The following is a 9794-nucleotide window of genomic DNA, read 5'->3' on the forward strand; positions in this document are numbered from 1 at the left end:
AGGTGAGCAATCGTCGAGACTAGAGGGTGTTGAGCAGAATACTTTGCCCTCGAGTTCATAGATCAAAAAGTGGATTTGTGTTCGCTGTACTTAAGTCTATCACCAGTAAAGGTAAGAATCCATGGACATAATCACTTGTATTTATACATATATTTATTTTGTGGTTTTGGTTTTGCATAGCTGATTGTTGCTAATATATGATTGCTGGCACGAATATTTATGTTTTCTATATTATATGTATGTAGCAAATATTGATGACTTTTCAGATATTTGGAATATGATATTAGTTACTTGAAATTTAATGTTATATTATATTATTTGGTATGAATGAGATTTAATAAATTGATGATTATAAAATAGATATTTAGACTAGCCATGTTAAACTATGGATAGCCCCATCATAGGTAGAAATGTGGCAATATAGATAGCCTTGTTAAGGGCATGAATGTGGCATTATGGATAGCCCGTCATGGGCAAGAACATTGCATTGTGGATAGCCCTGCTATAGGCAGGAACATGGTACTTGAGCTTGTTGGTCACGAGCTGGAGCTTGGCCGTGGTTAATCCATAACCTAATATAGTTGTTGATTGATTTGAATTTAGTTAATGAGAAATAGATAATAAGTCATGAAACCACTAAGAGTATTTTGTGATAGATTCATGATGATACATAATGTATATTATATGTATATATAATGGTTTGAGTTATACTGGATACTTAATATGAGATTTCATGATTTATATTTTCACTTTGATACTGTTTATTTGCTATTTTTGAATTATAATATTGTATTGGTGTGGTGTGTGGGGATTCTTACTAGGTTATAAAGCTCACACCATCTTTTTTCTTTTTTATTTCAGAGTTGCTGGACGCATAGTCTCTATTGGGTTGGACATGGAGCTCAAGTGATGGAGTCATTAGTTAGTTTAATTTCTAATACCACATGGATATTTGAATATTTTGTAATTGAATATGTTTGATTATTGATTACAATGGATTATTTGGCTATTAGCTATTGATTTAAATTTTTTGAGTTATTGATAATTTGTTCATCTTAGGTCTTGTATGATCATTAGAGCACTGCTCTAGGATTCATGCAGCCGTATCAGGTGACCGACTTAAGGATAGGTTCGGGGTATGATAATAATACAGTGCACGCAAAAATATAGTAATCCTATACCTAAGAACACGTCACACAGTTTACACAGACTGCATAGGGTTCTATAAAAAAATTGAAATATCACAACAGTGCACATACTTAAACTATAGTAAAGTATACCAATTACAGGCTGCATAGAGTTAAATAATTAGAGCAATGACCCGCCACATAGAGTTAAATAATCAGATCTATAACTTTGATCCAAGCGATTTATGTACCTACAGACGATTTGACCGATCCTGCTCCTGCCACGACATTTGCACATTTAGATGCTACTACGGTATTATGCCCCATTCCTTTAACCAATTTAGCTCTTAATACAAGATCATTCAAGTCAGGTTTCTTTGTTATTGGGATAGGTGAATTCTTATAGATCCATCCCCTGAAGGAACCGGATATGATAATTTTTCATTATCCGGCTCGAGCAAGAACGCTGAGGTATATGAAGAATTGCTTTTTGGTCCCTTTCGTCCAGTGGTTAGGACATCATTTTTTCATGTCGAAGACACGGGTTCGATTCCCGTAAGGGATAGGTACTTATTCCCGGCAAAGAAGATCTGGTTGATAGTCACCAGCGTAAGCTTTTGAGCAAGCGATAAACAACATTGCTTTAGATAAAGCGCTATAAATAACAATCCAGACTTTCTAGTCAACCTGTAGACCTGCTTTGCAAATAGGTATGCAGCGATGCACCTCTCCTTAGTGAAACCATCGAACACGACCAGGGTAGCTCTGTTAAGCATACCAATGATCGTGTCAGGACCTTCAAAGATCCTGCACCGGCTCATGCCATTGAGGTGGCCCAGCCCAGCATTCATTCGCAAATCTAGTAGTAAAATTGAGATTGCTCGACCCCCTAGTCCGGTTGAAGTCTTCAAGATTCCAGAGACACCCCATTCCGGTGCTTCGGAGGCCGCACCGGGGCCAGCGGAACTGGGGCAACCCTCAAATTTGAAACCCCGTCGAGCCCGGTTTTTTCTTTAGGAGAGTTTACTAGCCCTAAACCAACGGCTTTCAACACCCTTACTAGTTCTTGTCTTATAAGGTTTTCTTGCTTCCTGGCTCCTCTGCTGATTAGGTTCACTTCCGTCTGATTGGAGTTTCATTTCCCCTTTTTGGGCCCCGGGGAGCACTCCGTTGATTACAGGCCACTCAGAGTTAAATAAGAAAAAGGAAACATCACAACAGACTATAACAGAGTAATTATATTGACATCTCAAAGATAAAACAACACCTAGCCAGCAAATAGTAATGGAAGAAATTTCAGATGACATTCTTGATGAATCGAAGCACATACCATAATATGATTTCAAATGCTTGCCCCCTTGCTTTCTATATTCCGATGCCATCTTTCAATGTTGGCCTTTTTTTATCAGATTTCCTCTCTCTTGCTGCAAAGTGTCTAACAAAAATCCTAGCCTTTCCCCTAGATTTCAAAAAAAAAAAAAAAAAGGCTTGCTTCCGGAAATGCCACGTAAGTAAACCAAAAGGGCACATGCAAGACACGTGCCTTTTTTCCATTAACTATTTAACGCCTGAGCGATGAAAGGGTCACATTGTTAACGGGTCATAAGCTTGGGAGCCAAATTATGAGAAATTGAAGTTCATGGTTTAAGTTAAATTGAGTCATAATATTCAGGGTTTTTTATGAAGTTGAGCCTATATATTTGTAAGAATGAAATTCTAGTAAGCCCAAAAATGAATTGAAACTAGTATGTTTATGTTCATGTCCATTTTTATATGGTGAATACAAGGTTAGTCAGAAAAGATTAGTCAAATGTTTGAATTTGTATCCATATATATTTTTAATCGACACAAATATAAATTAGATATTATATATGGACATAATTGAATAGTTAAACTCTGTGGGTAGGAAGTTATATTATAAATTTTTCCTTTTGTTGTACAATTTGTTTCACTTTTTATACTCTTAAGAATTTTGACCATAAATCCAATATAGAATTTAATCTTCCTTTTTAATCAGTCAACTCATGCGATAAATTTCTGAATAAGTTATTAATTAGTTTTGTTATAGAAAATGATTATATGAGATAATTTGGAAGCCTTAGCTCATGAGAGATTGTGAATAACATGTAAGTGGCAAGGAGTGGTATCATCTAAACTAAAATTCATCGGTAGTTTTTCAATAAATTAAAATAGAAAATCTTTTCTTTTTTGGTGAAAAAAAAAAGCTAGAAACCGTCTCTACTTTCATGCACATACTCATGAAGTCTAAGAAGGAAGGCATACCAAGATTTAGCTTATATACAAGGAAAGTAATTCCTCGGCGGACTCGCTGTCTCACTGTAGGATGGGAAAAATGTGCCTAAGGTTTGCATGTTCCCCAGCTTGGACTTGTTACCTTTTAATCCTAGAATTATTCATTCTGATAGTATATGCATAAGCTTTCCTCGATGAAGTAAATGGCTGGTGCAATTTCTGGTGCCAACTTGACTGGGGCTATAATCCCACCCTACGCCCAAAAGCCTTCAATTGGTACATTTACCATAAAGCTGCATCTTAATGGAAGCCAACATTTTCTGCTACAATTTTTTCATGGATTTTGTTGCTAGAAATTGGACCCGGGGGCCGTCGTGAAGCCGGGGAAGGAGGAGCTCCGCTGCTGCAGGAGGCGGACGGCGGTGCGCCGGCTTGCTGTGTCCTCCGCCGCGGAGGGTGTGCGAGTCCTGCAAGGAAAACCGGTGGCCGGGCTCCCCGGCGCTGGCCCTCCGATGCCTAAGTCAGAGGGGGCAAGTATGTGGAGAGAGCGGGGGGGGGGGGGGGGGAGAAAGTGTATGGAGAAGACACAGTATTTTATCAGATCAAGAAGACAAAGAGAATAATGTCATCTATTGTGTCTGTGCTTTCCGGAGGGTTCAGTCTCGGGGATCTGTTTCCGTTTTTTGTTGTCGTCCCTCTCCCTTGGTTCTCCCAGGTTCCCTTTTATAGGAGGGGATTACGTTACCTGGGAGGTAACCGGGGGATTTGTCCCTGTCTGTAATAATTGGGCACGATTTGGCCCATTTATGGCGTAGTGGAGAACGGGGCCGAATCAGACCGGAACCAGGAAGTTGTCACGGTCGATCAGACCTGTTGGAGTGGTTGAACCGCCGGCCGTAGCGGGCCTGGGGTCTGTGGATGATGAGTGCATTTATTACCGAATGAATCGGCGGTCAGGTAGAGCCATGCGCTCTGATGGTTCAGCGATCCGGAGATCGTCTTGGGCCGTGTTCATTAAATGCCTGAGTGCACCGGAGACTTGAGGGAGTCTCATACATTAATGGCAGGTCGTGCCGAACGCCTGCGGAGATCTTGTGCCTTAATGGCTTGGAGATAGTGGCAGGTCGCAAGCTGTAGGAGTTGTCAAGTCCCTTGGACTTTAGGCGGAGGTTGAACATTTGGTTAAGGCATCGGCTCGGCAAGGGTGCCGAGCCGAGCTGGTCGCCCAATGGGGCGCCCTGTGGCGGGGCTGTTTTGAGTACTCCTGGTCGGCGCCCTTTAGGCGAGCACCTTCTAGCAGAGCGCCTCGGCGCTGTCTTTGGTCGGCACTTTCTGACTGAGCAGCTTATTTTGGTTGGGCACCTCTTGGCGCGCACTCTGGTCGGCGCCCTCTAGTCGAGCGCCTTCCTGGTCAGCATCCTTTGGCCGAGCAGCTTTCTGGTCGGCGCTCTTCGGCCGAGCAGCTCTCTGGTCAGCACTCCTTGGCCGAGCAGCTTTCCGGTCGGCGCTCTTCGGCCGAGCGCCTCCGTGGATGTATGACTTGGGGTTTTTCCCCCAACACTACCCCCCGACTTCCGAGTTCCAGTTGGCTACCAGCTGGGGCGCGGGAAGTAGTTTTAATTGGGTCATTACGAATTCCGAAAATTTCGATTTGCTGCGCGTTTTGAGTTATCGAACGCTTCGAGGTGCCTTTAATAGGCGGCGTCTCTTCTTTCCCGAAAAGCCTCATTATTGGGACACCTTTTGCGAAGCGTCCTCGCGTCGTGGGCTCATGATGGGGCCGCACGATCTTCGATTGCGGACGCCTTTCCGCACGATCCGATGGGGCGCTTCGACGTTCGAAGCGCTAGCCCTAATTAAATGCGTCGTTCTGTCTTTTAGACCGACACGTGTTATCATCTAACCAGGATGCAGCGCCTTCTTCGCTGATCCGGGCCGTTGGGGAGGTCTATATAAACTCTCCCCCGGCCCCCTGTTCTCTTTCTATTGCTTTCTGCTTCCAGCTTCCTATTCTCCCAGTCTTCCTCAGACCGAAGTCCCTTCTCTCCGGCATCTTTCCCAGGTCCCCCTTCTTTTTGATTTCCCTCTCTTGCAATGGGTTCTTTGCCTAGTGAAGTAGTGTCCACCATGAGTGTCCTGGAGGTCGAGATGGCCGAAGAGTGGTTTTTCCTCTTCGCGGGTTCCGTTTGGAACCCGCTAGGCGAAGGGATCGGGTAACCGATCCTCCGGTAGGCCGGATCGGAGTGCACTCGGAGTCACTCTGGGCCGGCCTCCGATTTCCTCTCCACAGCTTTGTGAATGAGTTGCTGGCGGTGTGCCAGTTGGTTCCGGCGCAACTCACTCCAAACGCTTGGAGGACAGTGATGGGTTTCCTGTCACTATGTTTACTGCAGGGGATTCCTACCTCTGTCAACGTCTTCCGGCGACTTTTTATTTTTAAGTCGAACCCGGGAGACGGGGAGTGGCTCTACATCGCCCTCCGGGCGGGTCGGCCACTTTTTCATGGTGCCCCCTCATCCATTCATGGTTGGAAGGAGAAATTCTTCTTCCTGGGCTCTGAACGGTCCTGGGGGTTTGACCCCAGGTGGAGGCCGGCCCGGCTTAAATCCATCAATAGGCTCCCCCAGCTTTCTCCACGTGAGCAGGAGATCTTCGATACCATCCGCAGCCTTGGGGACAGGATTTTGCTGAACGGCCTCATCAGCGAGGACGCCCTGGTGAACGTGGGCCTGAGCTCGGCACGTCCTCAGGGTAAGGATAGTTACAGCAACTTTTATTTCCTTATTGTTCTAATGTTCTAATTTTGTTTATCTTTGCAGACATCGCAAAAATGGTGACCAAGAGCGAAGTCCTTTACGCCCGCTTCTAGAAGAGGGCAGCCGAGCTCTCGGGGGAGCCTGCGGAGCCGAGAAAGAAGCAGAAGGTCTCGGCAACCTCGACTCCCTCGGCGGCAGTGGTGACCGAGGCGGGTCCTTCCCGCCCTGCGCATCCCGAGGCGGGGCCTTCTCGCCCCGCCAACTCCGAGGCGGGGCCTTCTCAGCCCGCGCGCCCTGAGGCTGATCGGAGAGAGGGCGCGGGCTCCGGGGGCTCGGGCTCCAGAGCCCCGATGGCGCCCCCATGCCCGGCGCCCTTGACGCAGGTCCCTGGTCGGCAGGACGCTCCAGTTGCCGACCAGGGGAGAAGTTCAGCGGGTTCCGTGCTTGCACGCCCCGCTATAGTTGTGCGGCGGTTAGATCGGCCGCTCGCCCGATCCCAGCCCCTTAGCTCCCAGCCGGGGAGCAGTCAAGGAGCCTCGGGGTCGGCTCCACCTAGGCCAGATGGCGCTGGCCTCCCGGGCCCTTTGAGCTCGGAAGAACGGGTGCCCTTCGCACCCACCTGGTCGGTGTTCGAGGGCGATTCGGCCCTTGAAAACCCGCAAGTGGCGCGCGAGGTTTTTCGGCTCGCGCTGCTCCCGGCCGACCGGGCCATGATGCAGTCCATGAGCTACAACGCTTTCATGGACGCTACACGCTGCAACTCCGTCCGGGTAAGTAAAATTTTTCGCCTATGTAATCTGTATAGTTTTTCTACTAGCGGCGCCTTATGTTCTCCTTTTCGTCTCTTTTACAGTATTTGCATGAGACGGAGATGCTGATGCACCTGGTTCAAGAGTACCGGGAGAAAGCCCGGAGGTGCCAGCGCAGCTATGAGGAGGCCCAGAAAAGGTACATGGCCGCCGAGGCGAAGTACCAAGCCTCCGAGGAGAAGTACCAGGCCTCTGAGGCCGAACATCGGGTGCTCCAAGAGAAGGTCGGAGCATCCGATGGAAGGATTCGAGCTCTAGCCGCCGAGCTCGATGAAGAGAAGGGCGCGCACGCATTGGCGAGGTCCGAGCTGCGCGCCGCGGAGGCTCGATTGGCCAAGGCCGAGCAGGCGTTGGCCTCCCGCGAGCAGGAGGTGGGGAATGCCCGCCTCCGACACTCGGAGCTCGAGCAGGAGCTAAGGGGCCTCGAGCGGAGAGCCGCTTACCACGAGGCCCGGGAGATAGAGGCCCAGGAGAACGCCCAAAACGCAGTGAAGCTCTTCCGCGAGTCGGAGGAGTTTCACGAACTCATGGCTGAGGAGGGCGTGAACGGGCTGATCCAAGGCTTCCGGGATTTTCCGCAACCAGTTGCGGCGGCTTCTCCCGGATTTTGACGTTAACCTGCTCCAGCCGGGAGCAGGGAGGGCGGAGGCAGAGGCAGAAACTCCGGAGGCGGAGGCAGAAACTCCGGGAGCCGAGGCGGCCGTAGCTGTCCCCGAAGTGACCGAGGTCGCCCCCGAGGTCGTCCCCGAGGCTACTCCTATTGCTGCCGAGGCTATCGAAGAGGTCCCGGCAGCCGAGCCAACCACTCCTGGTACTGCCGAGGCCGAGGTGGTCGAGCTCGAGCCTTTGATGTAATTTTTGTTATTTCTTGTAAAGTCGGGATGGCCTCCCATACTTGTAAGGGCCAAACCCGGATTTTGTACTTAGCCTACGGGCCCTTTTGAAATGAATATACATTTCTTTTTTGGAAACTCGTCTGTCGTAGCCTAAGTTTTTCTGCTCGGATCCGTTTTAGGTTCCGAGGATATGGGCTCTAGGGCCTCAGTTTTTCCCGCCACAGGGTTTGAGTTTAAGTTTGCCTTGCCGAGCTCCATTACTCGGTTCTTCGACTAGTGGTATAGCAACGCTTGTGCTTATACCAAGGGTTTGGGCTCGAAAAGTTTTTCCGAGCCTAGTCCAGAATTCGTCCAAGCCCTAGGGCGGTCGCTAGAACTTAATTCTTAATGCGGCGAATTTCGAATCCGAGCCTCGGGTTGTCGGGGCGAACCGGATTCTTTTCTTACAGATGGATTGCATACTCGTCAGCTCGTGACGGGAATTCACCGGATTTAGTACAATGTGTCGGTGTCCTGAGCACTTCTTCGCCGAGGCGATCGAAGACGCTCCTCTGTTCGGTGTCCGTTCTTTGAGGACATCGGCAGAGAAATAGATAAAATAATGTAGAAACATTAAATACATGAGTACCTTGTACCGTGTTCGTCTTGGCGCCGAGGCGACTGAAGACGCTTCTCTGTTCGGTGTCCGTTCTTGAGGACATCGACAGAGAAATCCAATAATAGGTAATGTAAAGACATTAAATAGATAGGTACCTTGTACCGTGTGCGTCCTGGCGCCGAGGCGACTGAAGACGCTTCTCTGCTCGGACTCCGTTCTTGGAGGGCGTCGACAGAGAAATTCAATAATAGGTAATGTAATGTAAAGACATTAAATAGATAGGTACCTTGTACCGTGTGCGTCCTGGCGCCGAGGCGACTGAAGACGCTTCTCTGCTCGGACTCCGTTCTTGGAGGGCGTCGACAGAGAAATCCAATAATAGGTAATGTAATGTAAAGACATTAAATAGATAGGTACCTTGTACCGTGTGCGTCCTGGCGCCGAGGCGACTGAAGACGCTTCTCTGCTCGGACTCGGTTCTTGGAGGGCGTCGACAGAGAAATCCAATAATAGGTCAGGCCGGACTCGTTGGCTGAAGCCGATGGAGCACGAGCCGAGCTCGTCCGGTCAGAGAGGACCGCTAACTCATCTCGATGTCTCGAGCATCCCTATAGTTGGGGCATCCCGACGTCTCGGGGCATCCTGACCGTGGTCAGGGTAGGAGCACGAGCCGAGCTCGTCCGGTCAGAGAGGACCGCTAACTCATAGCCGATGGAGCACGAGCCGAGCTCGTCCGGTCAGAGAGGACCGCTAACTCATAGCCGATGGAGCACGAGCCGAGCTCGTCCGGTCAGAGAGGACGCTAACTCATAGCCGATGGAGCACGAGCCGAGCTCGTCCGGTTAGAGAGGACCGCTAACTCATAGCCGATGGAGCACGAGCCGAGCTCGTCCGGTCAGAGAGGACCGCTAACTCATATCCCGACGTCTCGGGCGTCCCTATAGCCGGGGCATCCCGACGTCTCGGGGCATCCCGACGGATCGAGGCATCCCGACGTCTCGGGCATCCTGACCGTGGTCAGGGTAGGAGCACGAGCCGAGCTCGTCCGGTCAGAAAGGACCGCTAACTCATAGCCGATGGAGCACGAGCCGAGCTCGTCCGGTCAGAGAGGACCGCTAACTCATTGCCGATGGAGCACGAGCCGAGCTCGTCCGGTCAGAGAGGACCGCTAACTCATTGCCCAACGTCTCGGGCCATCCCGACAAATCGGGGCATCCCGTTGCGGCAGGGCATCCCAATTTATTGGGGCATCCTGACGTCTCAGGGTAGGAGCACGAGCCGAGCTCGTCCGGTCAGAGAGGACCGCTAACTCATAGCCGATGGAGCACGAGCCGAGCTCGTCCGGTCAGAGAGGACCGCTAACTCATTGCCGATGGAGCACGAGCCGAGCTCGTCCTGTCAGAGAGGACCGCTAA

This window comes from Phoenix dactylifera, unplaced genomic scaffold, assembly GCF_009389715.1.
Source record: "Phoenix dactylifera cultivar Barhee BC4 unplaced genomic scaffold, palm_55x_up_171113_PBpolish2nd_filt_p 001716F, whole genome shotgun sequence".
Taxonomy (NCBI): domain Eukaryota; kingdom Viridiplantae; phylum Streptophyta; class Magnoliopsida; order Arecales; family Arecaceae; genus Phoenix; species Phoenix dactylifera.